The following is a 17,845-nucleotide window of genomic DNA, read 5'->3' on the forward strand; positions in this document are numbered from 1 at the left end:
TGCCCTCTCCATCTTGTATGCCTCCAATGTATTCCCTTTCTCTTTTTTCCTTAAGCTGTCTGGCTAAATGAGATCCCACTTTAATCCCCTGTGTGCAAGAGATTTGACGGAGATGCAACTAGGTGTATTCCGTCCTGTTGTTATAAATCGCCTTGATTTTTCTCTTAAGAGCAGTTAGTTTACATTGCAGCGCCCTGGAGAGCGCTTTTTTATGCTCCTTTTCTGTGAGTTCCACTTCCGTCTCCACATCCACCCTCTCTTTAGCCCTCTGTTTATTCAGTGTGGCATTAAGCTCTAGGCATTTACCCCTCAAAACCGCTTTAAATGCATCCCAGTTATTCAGTGGCGAGGTGTCTTGCGGGGAATTTAATGTAAAAAATTCTGTGATAGTCCCCCTCAGTTCATCTCCTGGCACTCTGTCCTTTATCAAAGATACCGGGAGTACCACCTTGGTATCTTGGAAGTTCTGTTGCCGCAATTCAAACAGATCAAAAAGGGGCAGTGGTCAGAGATCGTAAGCGGGAGAATTTTCGCTGCCTGGAGTGAGCCCAATAGACTTTGGCTGATAAAAACGTAATCGAGCCGCGAATACGTTTGGTGCATGTGGGAACAAAATGTATAGTCTTTGATCGAGGACTAGAGGAGTCTCCATGCATCCCTGAGCCGTAAGGTATGCAGCGTCTGTTTGATTCCCTTGGGGAAATTGCCTGTGGCATTTCTATTCAGGTGTGTACTGTCTATCTCTGCCTGCCATGTGAGGTTAAAATCTCCCATAAGGATCGTCGGACCTTCAGCAAACTCTCCCACCTAATCTAGTAGCGAAGAGAGGAATGCAGGTTGGCCCACATTAGGGGCATATGTCGAGATAAACGTGCAGCCACTCCCTCTCAGTTTCCCTTCTCCATGAACATTCAGCCTTCTTATCCGACTTTATGGCCTCTGACTGGAACTTAGAAGAGTTATGAAAAAGTAGTGCCACCCCCCTCTGTTTTGTGCAGGCTGAGGATCTGTAGATGAGGGAGTATTGCTTATGGCGTAGCCTAAGCTCCTCAGAGCATTTTAAATGCGTTTCTTGGAGTGCCACTACTTCGAAATGAAAGTCAGTCAGGTATTTCCATATTTTATGTCTCTTAAGTGGCGAGTTTACCCCTTTCACATTCCAGGAAGCAATGGAGATCACCATGGCTCTGTGTTTAAGCACGCCCCCTCACAAGAGCCCTTTGAGATAAACTACAGGGCCTCTCCCGTCAAATCTGTTGCCGAGAACCCATAGTGACTTGAGGCCTTCGGGAGATCCCCCTGGGCCAGTGCGATTGTCAAGCTAGTCCCTTGATGGCCACCACCAATCCCCTTGGATCCCCCCCTACAACAATAAAAACAACATTACCAACAACAACCTGTGTTGGATGGCCCGGTGGCCTCCGGTTCTGAAGTCCATGAAGGGTTGGTTCGTGCTGGCGGGCACCTTGGCCAGAGCCCGCAGCCACCGCTGACCCTTCGCTTAAAGACGATAGCCAACTCTTGACTTGACCTGTTCTAAGCACGAAATGTTCTGCTACGTATAGTGTCTTTCAGTTGCTGTCCACCATGTCCTCCGCAGCCGACCCCATCTTTGTTTGATCCCTTCTCAGGCGGACTTTCCTCGTGGGTCCTTTACTGCTTTGGTTCACCTAGTCTCTTTTATGTTACGATCTAAGGCGTCCACCTTTAGAAGTTGTGCTCCTTTGGGAGACCTTATTGTTGTCTCATTCCTTCCCCCTCGACGTATCCTGGGTGCTCTCAGTCTCCAAGGAGGGGATGCCCAGTACTCTCAGACCCTCTTCTAGTTCTGTAATATGACGCATTTTGTTGTTGTGTTCAAAGCTCAAGCCGAATGGATAGGTCCACCTGTATTTGAATTTGTCTGTTATGAGATTCATGGTGATGGGCCTAAATTGCTGTCTACGTGCCAGTGTGGCAGGCGCAATATCTTGATATAAGCTACACCGGAACCCCTGAAAGGCTACCTTGTCTTTTTTCCTAGCAGCTAGCAATATAGCCTCCTTTACCTTGAATGAGTGGAGCTTGATGAGGATGTTGCTTGTGCGTCGATGATTCCCGGCGTCTTGGTTCCCTACACAGTGCGCCTTTCGGTCATAATCTTTAGCCGGCATGGGCCCAAAACCTCAGCAAAGAGGCCCCCAATAAAGGCCTCCGAGTTGGGTCCCTCTGCCTCCTCTCCCAGATCTCTAATTCTGAAGTTGTATCTTCGAGATCTGTTTTCTAAATCTTGTGTCTTAAGCAGGGCCAGATGTAATTGATTTTAGAGGTCTTGCATCGAGTCTTGTGTGACCGTGGCCCACTTGGCCAGGTCTTGCGCCTGTGCTTCCACCTCCATACCCTGGTGCCCACCGAGTCTAGATCATGCTGGAGGGTAGACTTACGCTTGGTCAGATCAGTTTTGAGTTAGTCAATGGATGCCTTGATGTCCTGTGTTATCTCAGAGCAGAGGTCTGTCTTGAACTCCCTCAGGGAGGCCAACTAGTCCTATTTCGTGAGAGCTATGGCGGAGGAGGATTCTCCTTGTTCTGGGAGCTGTCTCTTCTCAGAGAGAGCGAAGAAGTTTGAAACTTTGTTTGTCACCTTCTTTGGTGGCAAAAATGCGAACTTGGTATCTCCCTCCCCTTATGTGTATGTGGCCTTCTATAGACAAGGAAGGATTGGCTGACTGCACCATTGGTGCGCTCTACTTCCTTAAGCATGCTTAGCGCCTCCTTGTTTAATATTCTGACATCAGGGTATATTGTGACTTTCCTGGGGCCCATTATTGCGTTGCCAGAGCGGACCTTATCACATTTATCGCTCCAGGGGTACATATTACTGGGCAACTGTCACCCCCTCAGTCGTGTTCTTAGTCTCTTGTTGTAACACAGTCTCCTGTAAGTCTTTCATAGGGAGTCCTGTAGGTGCCACGAGGCCAGCCGCCATTTTAAAGTCAGGCAGGCTGATGGAGCAAGGATTTGCTCATAAGCAACTTGCTGAATGAATCCTCTCGTATAATCATAATAAAGTACTAATAAAATGTTTGTCATACTAATTTACACAAAATTTCTATACAATGTAGAAGCAAGGGACGCTTGCCTATGTGTCTATTAACAAGTAACTGAATAAGACTAAAATGGCGGCTAAAAAACCACGGGAAATGAATTGCGCATGCGCCAACTGCATGATGTCATAACGCTTGGAGGGGAAGCTTTGCTTCTGCGCCTTAATGTGCAAAATGGCTACTTTAGAACTCTCATGCTATGCATTTGCTCTGCTTAAAACTAAACTGTGTTTTATACTGTGCTAATGCATAAAGAATTATTTTGACTAAATGGGATTAGAGTAGACATAAGTGGTATACCGTCATACCATTTTATTTGAATCGAACGTCTTGTCTTTTTGACTTCTCTGTTAGTTTGTAATTGGGCCTAAAGTGAGAGACGAGGTTTAAACCCATGTGGGTAACGTGCGCAGTCTCAGTAGACAGAAAACCTAGAGTCGTGATCTCAAGTCTTGGAACGTGATCAAGGACGGTCTTTTCTCATAGTGTAGGTAGAAACGGGTTTTAGTAAACAGAAGTAATGGCGCTCAAGCAATGTTGACGTTTTATCGGTCTTAAGTACCCAAAAATAGGAATGGTGCTGTCAGGAAGGGGAGACCCTCAAAACCCCTCAATCTGTGCAGAAAACCACACAATTACAAATTAGCAACAGTCCTGCGCACACATATACAATAGCAAATCTAATAGATGAGTATGTTGAGAGAAATGGGACCAATCCAACGGTGGAGTCTTTGCTCTTTATCTTGTCTCTTTAATTGTTCATCAGGTATAAATTACAAACAGCCAGCCGACAAGTGTTTCGTTGTAGACAAAAGTATTCTACAACTCTTCAGGGCTCCATGGCTGAATCCAAGATTTGAGAGCCTACATCCGGTGATAATTCCAACCCAGCAGGGTAACTAAATCCTTGACAATCAGAGTTCGGAACAGAAGAATAAAGGCCAGTTAGTAGATCGGTAAATGTAGTGACGCCAGAACCAAATGAATCCCAATAGTTTTTGAAAAGGCAAATCATCAACGTGTAATCACGAAAGGAGTAAGGCAAGGACCGGCTCATTCTGGTGAAGCACGAGTGCATGCTCTATCAGTCTGTATCACAAGGTGGAGACCGCTGTCTGGCGTCTGGTAACAATCGCTGGAAATGAATTGTGCATGTGCCAATTGCATGATGTCATAATGCTTGGAGGGTAAGCTTTGCTTCTGCGCATTAATGTGCAAAATGGCTACTTTAGAACTCTCATGCTAAGCATTTGCTCTGCTTAAAACGAAACTGTGTTTTATACTGTGCTAATGCATAAAGAATTATGTTGACTAAATGGGATTAGAGTAGACATAAGTGGTATACCGTCAAACCATTTTATTTGAATCTAACGTCTTGTCTTTTTGACTTCTCTGTTAGTTGGTAACTGGGCCTAAAGTGAGAGACGAGGTTTAAACCCACGTGGGTAACGCGCGCAGTCGCAGTAGACATCAAACATAAAGTCGTGATCTCAAGTCTTGGAACGTGATCAAGGACGGTCTTTTCTCATAGAAAGATGACAGAACATCCTGAAGACTCAATGAACAAATGTATAAATGTTATACAATGTATAAAAATTAATATGAAAACGGGTGGGAATAAAGCTCGGGATAAACAAATTAAATGGGCAGGAACATAAAACAATGCTTTTAAGAGAAAGTAATAAACTTAGTATGGTGTGCCGAACATACCCTTGGCTTGTCCAATCAGAATACTCAAATTTTCAAGTTTGAAACATTTGGGGTTGGAACATGCCACCAGAAGGTATAATTGGGATAGTTAGCTAAATTAAATAAGCGGATCGCTGCCAGAACGCTGAGAGATAGAGATGCTGTCCGATTGCTGATCAAGTTACCTAAAGTAGACTTAGAATTTTACAAATAAAATTTAGGAACGAGAGGTCAGAAGAGGACCGAGGAGGCGAGGGAACTAGGAACAATATGCGGAAGATAGTCGAGGAGGGAAACTAGTATCAGACAGGGGTTTGACGTTGGCGTTGAATCCAGAAGAGGAGACCTATCCTGTTCTATTGCTGTCCTGAACCTGTTATATCGTGGGTCCAAACTCTTGGCCAAAAGGTCTGATCTCACACCATCCTAGGTAAATATAAATGTATATTTGTGTCAATGTGCCTTTTCTCTCTATCCTCTTTTTCTGAGGTACTCGTCATTAAAATGTTTAGCCTCATTTAGGTAACTGAACCATACCTCTTCAGAATGATGGAGTCAACACTGTAATTGTACCTGATTCATTAAATTTTCCATGTAACTTAAAACTTAAAATAGAGTCTGTGGTTATTCAATGAAATAAATAGGTAAATGTTTAATGTCATTAATTACCAACTCTAACTCAACTAATAACGATCCATGAGTAAGGAAGGGCTTAGTAATTAATAGGTTCAAAATTCAGGCGGTAAACGAACATATAGAAAGCCCTAAATTGATCCCCAGTGGGGTTTTCATTTACCGGATATTGTAAGTGAGAGTGGTTTATGGGCCTGAATGTATGCATTTTAGTGATACTTGTCCATAGGTTGGTGTCCCGCTGGATCAAGGCCGAGCCAGGCATCTTCCGGTGACCCACAAGTCCATCAGAATATCCTGGCGCCTGTGGGGGCCGCTTCTCCTGCACCCCTGCCGCATTTCAACTTGTGCGCCTCCACGGTCTCGCCGGTCTGGGAGTCGAGTGCTTCTGCCCACTGCAACTCTTCATCCTTGGCGGGTCGCCCGGTGTCTCCTCAGGACCGAGTGGGTCAGGACCACGTAATGCCTCTCCGTGGTCTCCATCATCGAAATTGCTGATACGCCGGTCCGTCAGGCTACGCCACCAATACGCAAGTCACCGGAGCTGTTACCTCGCGTCTACCTCAGAGGTTAAATCTTCTATTTCTGTGTCCTGTATGCATGCAGTCGCGGCATCCCCGGTATCACAGCCGCTTAGCCTCAGCAGGAAGGATTTTTTGGCTATCTCTGACGTGGATTTAGGTAGTAGGACAGCAACGTGGCTCCGGAGCCGAGGTGAATCACATCCACCGGCCATATTACCTGGCCATGCCCCGTGCACATAATTTGTATCACGCTTTCTCTGACCGCTATGGAGCTTTCTAGATGCTCCTGACAGGTTTAGGGAAACGAAACACATATTTGCATTTTTAATATCTGATCCTGCAGCAGCACACCTGCAAGTCCCATACATGACAATTACCCGATTCAGGACTCAATAGAAGTCAGTGAGGAAAATACATTCTTCCGATTATTTTTTTTAATCTCCCACTTTTCTCTTCTAAAATGCTGGCATGTATGCAACATGCCATCACTCCTGATTTAAACGGGAGTCACAATTTTTTAACTAAAGCATGATGCTGCTTTAGCTGTCTCGCACTTAAAATGTCCTCATCTTCAAAACAAGTTAATAGGGAAAACTATTTTTTCCTAGTTTGTATCGATATGTGGGCAAGTAGTACATACTCTTCTGATGTCGTAGGAAACTCAAATTTAAAGCTAAATTGACTTCATTTTCGCGTCCTTTAAAAAAAATCCACCATTTCAATGCAAGTTAATGGTTAAATTAAATTATCCTTTTTATTTTTATAAAACTCCCTTTAATCAGTTCCTAAGTATTGGAGGGTATGATGTATCTGAGGTTGCCACCTTAGTGTGCTAACCCAGAAGGTGTACACCACACTTACCAGTATTTCAAGGCATGTTAATGTTAATGTTATGGGTGTCTTATATAGCGCTCGGCTACTCCAAGGAGTGTCCCGGCGCTTTCTGACCCATAGCTGAAAACATGGCTAGTATTTTTGTTGCCAAATCTGGTCAAAATATAAGGAGAATCGTCAAAAGATGGTAACTGTTCCCAGGCCCGGTTCTAGCGGGTGGGCCGGGTGGGCCAGGCCCACCCAAATATGAGCCTGGCCCACACAAACAGGAGCCTTGGCCCTCAGCAGTGAGGGCTGGAAGGCAGGCGCGCAACGCGCAGGTCGTGTGTGTCAGCCAGGGCGCACACACACAGACAGATTTAGAGATTATCGCAGCCCATCACCCGAGTACTTCACAGGTCTCTAAAGACCATTAACATGTTAACGAGGCTTTGGTTACTTTTTTCACCCCTACATCTCGGCACAGCGAAAGGTGACAAATCCTTTCTTTGACTGGTAACCTTTGGTAACCTTTGCCTATTGTCCTGCTCTGTTGATATTTCTTTTTCTATGCAGCTCAGGTGAAAAGAAGTTTGTTTATTCTTAGACACCTTTCCTAACCCCTGCAGTGGCTTATCACATCAGACTGTGACACAAAGTTTGACTAATGGAGCAGGTAAGAGAATGTGCTACTACATTTTTTTCTTTTTAAAATCTGCACAGGCCCAGCAGGACACATACTTTGTGTGAGCTTCATTTAAACAGTTTTTATCTTTATCATGGCAGATGCAGGACAGCAATAAGACAATACAAAATGCCCAGATAACGCTGGTGATTAATGATCCTTCTGGAGAGCAATCATTTGTTTGTTTGTAGGTTTAAATGCAGATGAACTGTATTGTATCTGGATTGCTCAGTGGGTTACTGCCTTTGTCGCAGAGATCCTTGTGTTACTTGGAGTTTAGAAGTTACAATCGTATCACAGGACAGTGACCTATGAACTGTCATCTAAGAGCTGACCACAAACATAAATGGTATAGTTAGAACTTCCCTTTTTTTGTTTTGTGATGTAGTTAGAACTTCCCCAGTCTTTTATTATTCTAATGTTGCTAAAATGAGTATGTTTGGACAAATAAATTTTTATCAGTAAAGCTGACCCCCATGGAATGCTCTTTAAATCCTAAGGTTGTGTTACCCCAGACCAAACCCTCTTAAAATATACTGCCCACCAGTATGGATGACATGTGATGTATACACCTTGTAATCCTCATTGGCTAATGTGACAATCCCTGTAGACCGATTTACATACTTGTATGATTCATTGTCTCTCTATAATGTGTGTGTGATGTAAAGTACTGACACACACTACACTGATATGAGTAGCGCTATATAACAAATGAAATGCATATGAGAGAGGGCCTACGTAAAGAGGAGGAGCACTGTTGGAGGGAGGCAGTGAGGGAATCCGAGGAGGAGGTAGTGGGAGGGGCTAAGGAGCGATGAGGGGCACTGGTGGAGGGTGGTAGTGAGGGAGTTAGACGAGGAGGTTTTGAGTGGGAGGGGCTACCAAGAGATAAGGGGTACTGGTCTCCAAGAGGAGGTCATGAGGGGGAGGGGCTATGGGGATATGAGGGGCACTTGTGGCGTGAGGCAGTGAGGAAATCTGAGGAGGAGGTCAATAGGGGGGGTCATGAAGGGATGAGGGGCACTGTTGGAAGGTGGTAGTAAAGGTATTTACGGAGAAAGAGGTTATTGATGTGGCACCAAAAAGACTTTTGCATCAGCGATAAAGCCGGCCCTGTCATGGCCTTTCTGTTTTTGTTTATTTAATTAGCAGTCGGGTCATAAGGGCTACTGTGGAACATACTTTAAAGTGCGTGCTAATTACATTTACTGCTATATTCAGTGTTTTAAGTTTGAAGGTGATTTTTCTAATGTTTTTACCGGGCAAAATGAAAGTGGAGCCCGATGGTGCCTGATATGGGGCTGGGGCCCAAGGTCAGCTGTGACGTAATGTGCACTGGAAAGGAGTAGTGGATATTCAAGCCTGTAAGGGAGTGTGTTGCAGAGTCCGGGGTCAGGTGGAGGTAGTAATGAAGAGGGATTCTACCTGAAGGCTCGCACAGAGGGAGCCCGAGAAGTGTCATTTGCCTGATACCCCCACCTCCGAAACCTCCTCTTCCCAGCAAAGGAACATTACAAGGAAAAAGCACTTTTTGAGAGTAATAACATTTAGAAATAGATTTGGAAAAGAGTTCGTTTTACTGGGCCTTGCAAGAGTAAGAAGAGATCAATGAGGGCCCTGAAGCAGGCCTGCCCAGAAATATATGCAACAAATTGAGTCCCAGTGGCCCACCCAAATGCACCCTTGGCCCACCCAAATAAAAATTCCTGGAGCCGGGCCTGACTGTTCCTCTGAAACACAAAAGAAACCATGGAATTAATTATTACCTAAAAAGGCTCCAGTAGGTTAACCGTAATTTGTTTGCGAACACCGTTTGTATAATATATGTGGTATAATAAAATAGCGAGCCTAGGCAAAACGCAGCTCAGCGCTGTATAGGAGGTGAAAAGTCGTACTCTAAAGAACAAGCACTATCTGTTCTTTTAACTCGTCATTTCATTTCTTATCACTTTGACAAGGAGGTAACATCCTGCTTTAACATTCACGTCGCTTTGTAACCATTTCGTGCGATTTGGTGGGTTGGGTTTGTTTGGGGCTCTTTTTGCAGGACTTGCGCTCGATTTGGGCTTGTTTTGTTGTAAGGTGGGTTGATGTTTGTGACGTAGAAGTCACATGGTGTAGCGTCGTTGTGAACGCTTTTTCCTCTAAGCGGCAACTAGTCACTACGGTGGGCGAGGAGCGGCTGCGAGGTCCGTGCACAGCAGGTAGTCCCGATGCCGAGGACAGGAAACCCCAGGTAATGTGGGCTCACCGGACCCGGGGGCAACAGGGGGGAGTCGGCGGGGCTCGGGGCAGGAGGAGCCGAGCTTGGAGGTAGAGGCAGAGGGCAGGGCTGGAAGGAGTGTGTGTGGTGTTGTATGCCGCTGTGAGGACGCAGCTGAAAGGGACGCCTTCGGGCTGGCAGTCTGGGGCGTGCAGGTACAACTTGTACGCTCTGAGACCCCCTCATTGCGCTTCCGGGATCCGTCACTGGCAGCTGCTGTTGGAGAGAAGAGTTAGGTGATGGGGTGGCGGGTGTAGCACCCCCATTCCATGCGTGTTACACGTATGCCCTCGCCTGCCACCCACACACTATACTTTGATTATTTGACTGATCCCACTTCTCTCTGAAGAAATTTGCATCCATTCCTTTAATATAAACTGTTACTTATGTCTGCCCATGAAAGCTAATCTTGAACAGCATTTTCAGGACAAAAAAACTTTATTTGCTGTTTTAACTGTGCTTCTATTTTCCCCCTCTCTCCCAAATATTGAAGTGGACTGGACTAAACGAGGTTTTTAGTGTGCTTGAGCAGATCTCTAAAAGAACCCTGTGTTTGGTCATCCAAAAGGATCTCTAGTTGTATTCATCTCACCCTGAACATCCCTACAGGGTTGCATACTGAAATACTCATGAGAAAGGTCACATCTATCCCCCCCGCCCATTCACAGAAAGTAGTCCCTGTATCCCCTTAACTAACCCGTTCAGATTCCTGGCTTTGACTACCACTCCAAAGGGAGGAAAACCCCTAAATAGTAGCACCCATGAGAAATGTCCCATCGATCTACCCGCCCATTTACAGATTGAAGTCCCTGTATCCCCTTAACCCGTTCAGATTCCTGTCTTTGAGCACCACTCCAAAGGGAAGTAGGGTCATGTTATAAAAAAAAAAAAAACTCTCATTCTTTGTATGCGAGGGGTTGTTGATTCAGTCACTGGCTCGTATACCTGTATGCATTTTACGTATGCAAGCTGTAGATGTTTCAGAGACCCAACACAACTGTAAACGAGGGAGGGTTTGTTCGGCTACAGTCCAGACGTACTCTTTCATGTTCTATACCAGTCTAGCTACCGTCAATACACATTATAAAACAAGATCTGACTTGTCCTAGTGATTTAAGTATTTGTTGTTAGTCCCTCAATTTCTGCATGAATGAGGAAGTTATTCGATCGTTTGCAGCCTCTCGGACTTGCTCGCCCGAGGAAGGTGTCTGTTTACAGTTCATCAAAGGTACCCACATGTATAGTAGGCGTATGGCAGCTTTTCAAAGTGATATGGCTGCAGGCGGTGTCCCATCTGTAACAACCCTTAGACTTGTATGGGTAAAAAAATAGAGATGCTGTATCCGAGGCCGTCAGAACGGCTGTGGTGTCTATTTACAGCCCTGGCTATTGCAGCCACTTCAGTCTGTCTGACACAGGGAGGTGTCTGGTCTAATAAAGCCACTCAGACATGTCTGGAGGATATATCTGATCCCCGCAGCCTTAGAAGTGTCTGACTGAGAGGAGCGTACATTTAAAGACTCTGTTGTTGCAGGATGTCGGGTGTTTTAATTATTCTCTGCCTGAAAGCAGGGGTGTGTGCGTGTGGTAACTGAGTTTGGCTGCAGGCGTTTACGTGCGCTGCTGATGCTAGTGGCCGTGGTTTGTGGTGACTGCTGTAGTTTCCAGGCAGTGGATCTATGCCCAGCAGTGTGGTGATGGTTGTGGGCCTCGGGTTGGCCTTTCACCTGTGACTGAGGTCTGGTCGACGCGAGTCCTCCTTCCTTTAGCCTTTAATCTGTGGCTACATCTTGTGATGGACGTTATTTTCAAGCGAGTGAGCCTTGGCCCAGCAGTCTGTGATTTGCAACTCGTCTCGTTGCTGGGAGAGCTTCCTGGTCTGTGATCCCCCATGACTGCCCCGTTTGGTGATTTGCGACCATGTGTTGGGTCCAGGAATCTCACACCCAGCATTCAACCTGTGGTTTGTGAATGGCTCTGTTCGGGTTGATGCTGGCCATCCTTCCATGCCAGCGAGCCTTGGGGAAACGGCATGTGGTTTGTGGCGTTGGTTGGTTGGTTGCATGCATGCTTTGCTGATCCATGAGTTCTAATGGTTGCAGTGTGGGTTTGATGACCGTATGCTGGTTTCAGGCAGGCTCTGTACAGCCAGGCTTTAACTTGTGCATTGTGACTGGGCTCTGTTGCTGTTAGACCGCCCTTTGTTCTGGCTCCAGGCACTCTGCCTTCCCAGCATTCAGCCAGTGGATAATGACAGGTCCGGTTGCTGGTAGACCTTCTTCCCGTGCCCGTGTTCTGGCTGCAGGCAGTCCCCGAGAGAGCCTTGAGCTAGTAATGTGTGGTTTGTGACAGGGCTCCGTTGCTGGCAGACCTTCCTGTGTTGTGACCGTGTTGTGGCTGCAGGCAGGCCTGCCACGCCATGAGCGAGAGAGAGCCTTGGTCTGGAAGCCCTACTACGGCTCGGTTACTGGTGGGCTTCTCGGGCCTGGCTCTCCATGAGAGAGAGCCTTGGTCTGGAAGCCCAACCAGGGCACTGTTGCTGGTCGGCTTATCTGCGCTGGGACCCTGTTCTGGGTGCAGGCAGGCCTGTCTCTCCTTGAGAGCCTTGGGCTAGGTGTGTGTGGTTAATGACAGGGCCCGGTTACTGATAGACCTTCCTGTGCTTTGACGTGTTCTCGGTGCAGGCCCTGTCTCTCCACGAGAGAGCCTTGGCTTGTAGTGTATGGATAATGACAGGGCTCGGTTCCTGGTGGGCTTTCCTGTGCTGTCTGTGTCCCCCCCCCCCCCCCCCCCCCACCCCCCCGTAGGTTTGCCATGGCTAGTAGTGTGTGGTTTGTGACGGGGCTCTGTTGATTGTAGGCCTTCCTGTGCTGTCTCCGTGTTCCCCCCCTTAGGTTTGCCATGGCTAGTAGTGTGTGGTTTGAGACAGGGCTCTGTTGCTGGTAGGCTTTCCTGTGCTGTCTCCGTGTCGTCGTCCCCCACCCCCCCGTAGGTTTGCCATGACTAGTAGGTTGTGGTTTGTGACAGGGCTCTGTTGCAGGCAGGCCTTCCCGTGCTGGCTCCAGGCGGGCCCGTCTCCCCAGCACCGCTCCTCGGGTTGCAGCGTGTGGTTTGCGTCGGCTCTGTTGCTGGCAGGCTTCCCTTCCCAGGCAGTGGGCCTCCGGGGAGCCAGTGTTCACCGCGCCTGCTCCAGGCTGGTTTGTTATTATTGTTGTGGTTAATCCGCCTCGGGAGCAGCTGTCAGGAGGAGGAAGAGGGCTCGCTCTTCCACTCTGCGGTGCTTTATTTAATCTTTTCCAGATAGGCTCAGTTATTGCTTCTCACGTTGTAGTTCTGCTGCCTGGCTCAGAACTCTGAAGGTGTGGCCTCTTTTTGTTTGGATGCTTGAACTTTACATACAGTTTGCATTCTGTAGTCGCCTGGCCCTTGTCCTATGATGCTTTGTTTTCATGTAAGTCACGCCTCCTTTTTATTCACTATTTAGGCCAATACATACACACTTTGTGCATCAGATCTCACTGCACAAAATGTAGGTGATTGCGGCATTAGGAAAGCTCTTTTAAACATCCATGACATGACTTGGTTAAACGTGGATTAATGCAATTTATGGCTGTCTCCGTGAATCTACAAATATATCTTTTTCATTTCTACTGATCTTGCTACGGCAGTTTTTAGTCGTTATGTAGCCGTGTGCTGTAAACAATACACGTTGGTGTTATCCAAATGAAATGTTAAGCGAAATTTAACGAACGCCACACTATTTATCGAACGCCGTATTGAAGCATCGATTTGGCCATGCTGTGTTTGACTGCTGCGTGTACAGGTTGCATTCGTCTGAGACGCATGTGCTAAATTCTGTTTGTGACAACACATGCTTGTGTGTATTTTTAAAATAGAAAACCAACTTCCTGTTGCATGTCTAGCTTGCAGTTTGTTTTTTGTAGCAGAAATATATTTTGCAATATTTTCAAATCCCTTTGTAGCACATGATCTGTGACGTGAACCAAAGGCATGTTATTGCTTAGTCCACAGAATGCACTTACTCCAAAGCAAAGAAACCGGTTTAAAGTGCCATAATGCCATGTCCAATCATGTTTTGCATATATAGAAAGAACTGGACAGAACAGTGGAACCCAAAACAGAGGATCCCACCTATCCCGTAGTCTCCCTAAATTCTTCACCTATACGAAGATGAACACCATATATCTGGCCGTGTGCACACACGCCATGCTCCCACTGCCAAGATGCGGTCCAAAATGGACTATACAAATTCAAACATAATAGGGAGTTGCACCATATAATATTTAGATATGGGATATCACAAAGGCAAAATGACCAATCAATTCATGATGATTTTCGCTGATGTGTTAGAATCTTCTTTTATTTTTTCTATGAAATTCATATGAAAACCGAAAATCCAGTCCACAACAGCCACAGAGTTTCATCCAAGACATTGAACTTCTTCAGGGCTGTAAAACAACATACATTCCCCATCACACCGCGCTGTTTGTGGTTCCAGCGCCCCTCCAAAGGCTCTAAATCCTTCCTGGGAACCCAGCACTTCAGGACCTCGCCGGACCCGCTTCGCGGGTCCCGCAGCGCCCCCTGACATAGGCGATAGCAGTCCAGACCAGTAGGGGCACTTTGCTGGCAACCGGCAGGGCTGCGAGCATCAGCAGGGACTCCAAGGACCAGGAGTCCCTGCGCGCCCTTGGGACCAGCTGGGCTGCTCTCCCTGCCGCCCCGCCCGCCCGCTCCTGATCTTAAACCGGCAACACCTGGGACTCAGTGCTTTCCCCATCACACCGCGCTGTTTGTGGTTCCAGCGCCCCTCCAAAGGCTCTAAATCCTTCCTGGGAACCCAGCACTTCAGGACCTCGCCGGACCCGCTTCGCGGGTCCCGCAGCTCCCCCTGACATAGGCGATAGCAGTCCAGACCAGTAGGGGCACTTTGCTGGCAACCGGCAGGGCTGCGAGCATCAGCAGGGACTCCAAGGACCAGGAGTCCCTGCGCGCCCTTGGGACCAGCTGGGCTGCTCTCCCTGCCGGCCCCGCCCACCCGCTCGACTTCCTTCCAGCGATTTATTTTAAGAAGGCGTAGACCCCGCTGCGCGGGAGGGCGCCTGGAGAAGCCCGGGACAAGGGCGGGCCCTCTGTGGCCCTCCGAGGCCTGTGGAGGCCGGGACGGGCCACCCCGCTTGGTTCCATCACAGAGGGAGGTATTGTGCCTAAACATTTTGTTGTTTTGTCTGACATTCCTTATACTATTACAAACACGTTGTCCATATGGGAGGATCTCAACGCCCTGTGCGGTACTAAGTACGCCCCTGATCTTATAACCTCCCCAACTGTGGACTCTTTTTGTCTTAATGCTAATGGCCTCACTGACAAAGCTCATAGCCAAGTAAATGCCGCGCCCCTGGGTTCCTACAATAGATGGAAGCATGACATCGAAACTAACTTTGGGAACAATACAAGTATACCATCACTTGCTAATCCAATAGCATTTATCGAGGACCCGGCCGCGGACATACCAGAGGACCCTCTTTTTTCTCCCAACACGACTTTATTGGCCAAAATTGAGCAATTGCTGGTTGCTACTATCTCTCCCTTGGTCACTAAAATAAATGATTTAGGGGAAAGGCTGACCAATATTGAGTCAGTAATAAGAAAGCTCCCGCTACCAGCTACCATTATGGCCACATGCGTCTGTCCTAACCCTACCACCGCCCCCGAAACGTATAAATCTGGCAATGGGGCCATCCAAATACAGCCATTACGCAAACCTATTCATATAGGCCCCAAAGTATCTGTCAAACCTGCACCAAAAACCCATACTGTGGCTAGATCCGCACTGGCAAGAATGCCACATATCAACCTGCCCCCTGAGGCCGCCCCGTATGTCTCTGTCCTCTCCGGGGTCCCTGCCCTCACTCAGGGAACACGCGAATCCCAGCAGGATTTGTTAAATAAGGCCACCTATTGGCTAAATAAGAATAGACCGTTGCCGCCGGGGCTAGACGGGGTTATCTTGAGTGTCAGGAGGGTGGGATGGTTAGGGACGCTGCCCAAATGCATTGCTGGGGATTTGGTACTTATTAAATTTAAAAACACCAATGTTGCCCCCTTTTTACGAGTTTGTACCCCCAATGAAAGTGAAAGACAAGGCACAATTCGCATTTGGGATCTATATGATTTTTACCCGAGCGCCCCTCACATTACATAGGACAAACTCTTAAGTTTTTTAATGGTAACTGAATTTTGCACAATAATTGTTGAATGATGGCTTTTTATTGTGTCTATGAAATGAAATGTCCATGGTTTTTGTATTTTTTTGTTAGTATTTTTGTATTGTTGATGCTTTTATGATTTTTAATTTAAAAATCGAATAAAGCTTATTACTACTACTACAACATACATAGACACATTCTATATTTTGAAGACCTACTTGGACACTAGAAAACCTAAATAATAATTTTACATGTATAACGAACATGGACACTGAGAAACCTAAGTGACGATCTTACATGGATAACGACCATAGGCTTTTACATAAATATATATTACATAGCACAAATACATATATATATATATATATAATATATATAATTAACTGAAAACCCAAAACATTAGACTGGACAGAAAATCAGCGAGACATGACATAGTAAAAACCCCTTTCCCTCCTGGATCAGTGGGGAATCAGGTTATAAGTGATATGAGTACCAATGTCATACACACTTTGAATGTCTTCCCGATGTGGACTGATGTTATTTGGTACTGTGGAGTATAATCTTGTAAAGCATTATACATGGTGTAATTTGATTTTGGGTTATCTGCCATATGGGCCCAACAGAATCTGTTATTATTTAGGTAAATGTCACCGATTTCAAGGTGGGGCAAGCATAATCGTAACATATCTGATTGAGGCAAATCTCACCCCAACATCAATGTTTTAAAGATCTAGGCAAACAATACATTTGTCAGATTCAATGATGTTCATATCAAAGACGGTCTGGAGCCGCAAGTAGGCAGATCCTACCCCAACATCAATGTATAGGGAACTAAGTTGAGAATACATTAGGCAGATTCAATAATGTTTCTGTCCGGAACATAACCTGATTCCCACTGAACCAGGATGGAAAGTTTTTGTTTTACTATGTTATGTCTTGTTGAACACGTTTTGCATATAGTTTGCTCTTTTTTTATCTCTTTTTTTATATTGATGCTCAGTGAAGCATTTTCATATAATTGAACAAAAAAGTGTGTACTTGAACACCAAGCCAAATAAATAGTTTCTTAAATTTTGGCACAACCACAAACGGGTTGTTATGTTGTTATCCCATTTTCTCTACTCACATGGCAAAGATGCCCCCCCCCCCCCCCACACACACACACAGCTTCCTCTCCTCATGAGTGTGTATCTGCTCATTACTCTAAGCTGTATCCTTATACAAAGCGAAGGTGCAGGGGAAGAGCACATGTGTCGGAGAAGAATGTTCTGTGTCGGAGAAGAATGTTCTGGGCCTAAATCTACCTCCAGCTACAGATAGTCTGGGCTCCTTTAAGCCCCTGAAGGTTAACATATGCATTTAGCTGTTTTGTAAAGAACTGGTAGTACTTTTTGAACAGATATCAAGGTGTGGTAAATCAATATAGATTATGCCTTTGAATCTGACCCATGTCTGGCATGAGGGTTAAAGTCTAATTCTGTTTTGTTACCTTTGCTGTATGTGTATATTCTTTCTAAATTCAAACTTGGAGGAGTGTGGTCAAATTGTGTGGTAGATTTGAGGCACATAAGATCTGTGCTACAGAGAAGTTGGGAAGAAGCTCACAGGGGATGGTGAAGCAGCTGTAGCCAATATGGATCATACTATTAACCAACGGCTCTTGCTGTCTAATTGATTGCAGCTCCAAAAATTATTAAAAATACTGTATTTTTATAGAAGCCAAAAAATTTATTATTAAATTGTAAAATACATCCATATGTTCAACATGGGGACCGGTCTGTGTTTTTTTCCATTCTTTTCATAGTTTAGAACTAAACACTGATTTAATTGCTATCAATATGGGTTACTTGAGAAACAATGAGTTGTGATGCTACTGTTGCTCGAGTTAGAAATCCCTTTAAAAGCAGAAGATGAGGTGTTTGG

At 45.9% G+C, this 17,845-nt stretch overlaps 1 protein-coding gene across 1 annotated transcript in view; it reads left to right on the top strand.

Annotated features, from left to right (window-relative positions):
• Positions 1-9,533: 9,533 nt before the first annotated feature.
• Positions 9,534-17,845, top strand: part of AMER1 (APC membrane recruitment protein 1) — a 70,426-nt gene continuing 62,114 nt past the window's right edge. Inside the window, exon 1 of the mRNA XM_086918379.1 lies at positions 9,534-9,665. The gene's annotated coding sequence lies outside the window, so the exon portion shown is untranslated. The remainder of the gene's footprint in view (positions 9,666-17,845) is intronic.

This window comes from Lissotriton vulgaris, chromosome 4_1 (genome assembly GCF_964263255.1).
Source record: "Lissotriton vulgaris chromosome 4_1, aLisVul1.2, whole genome shotgun sequence".
NCBI classification, from domain to species: Eukaryota; Metazoa; Chordata; class Amphibia; order Caudata; family Salamandridae; genus Lissotriton; species Lissotriton vulgaris.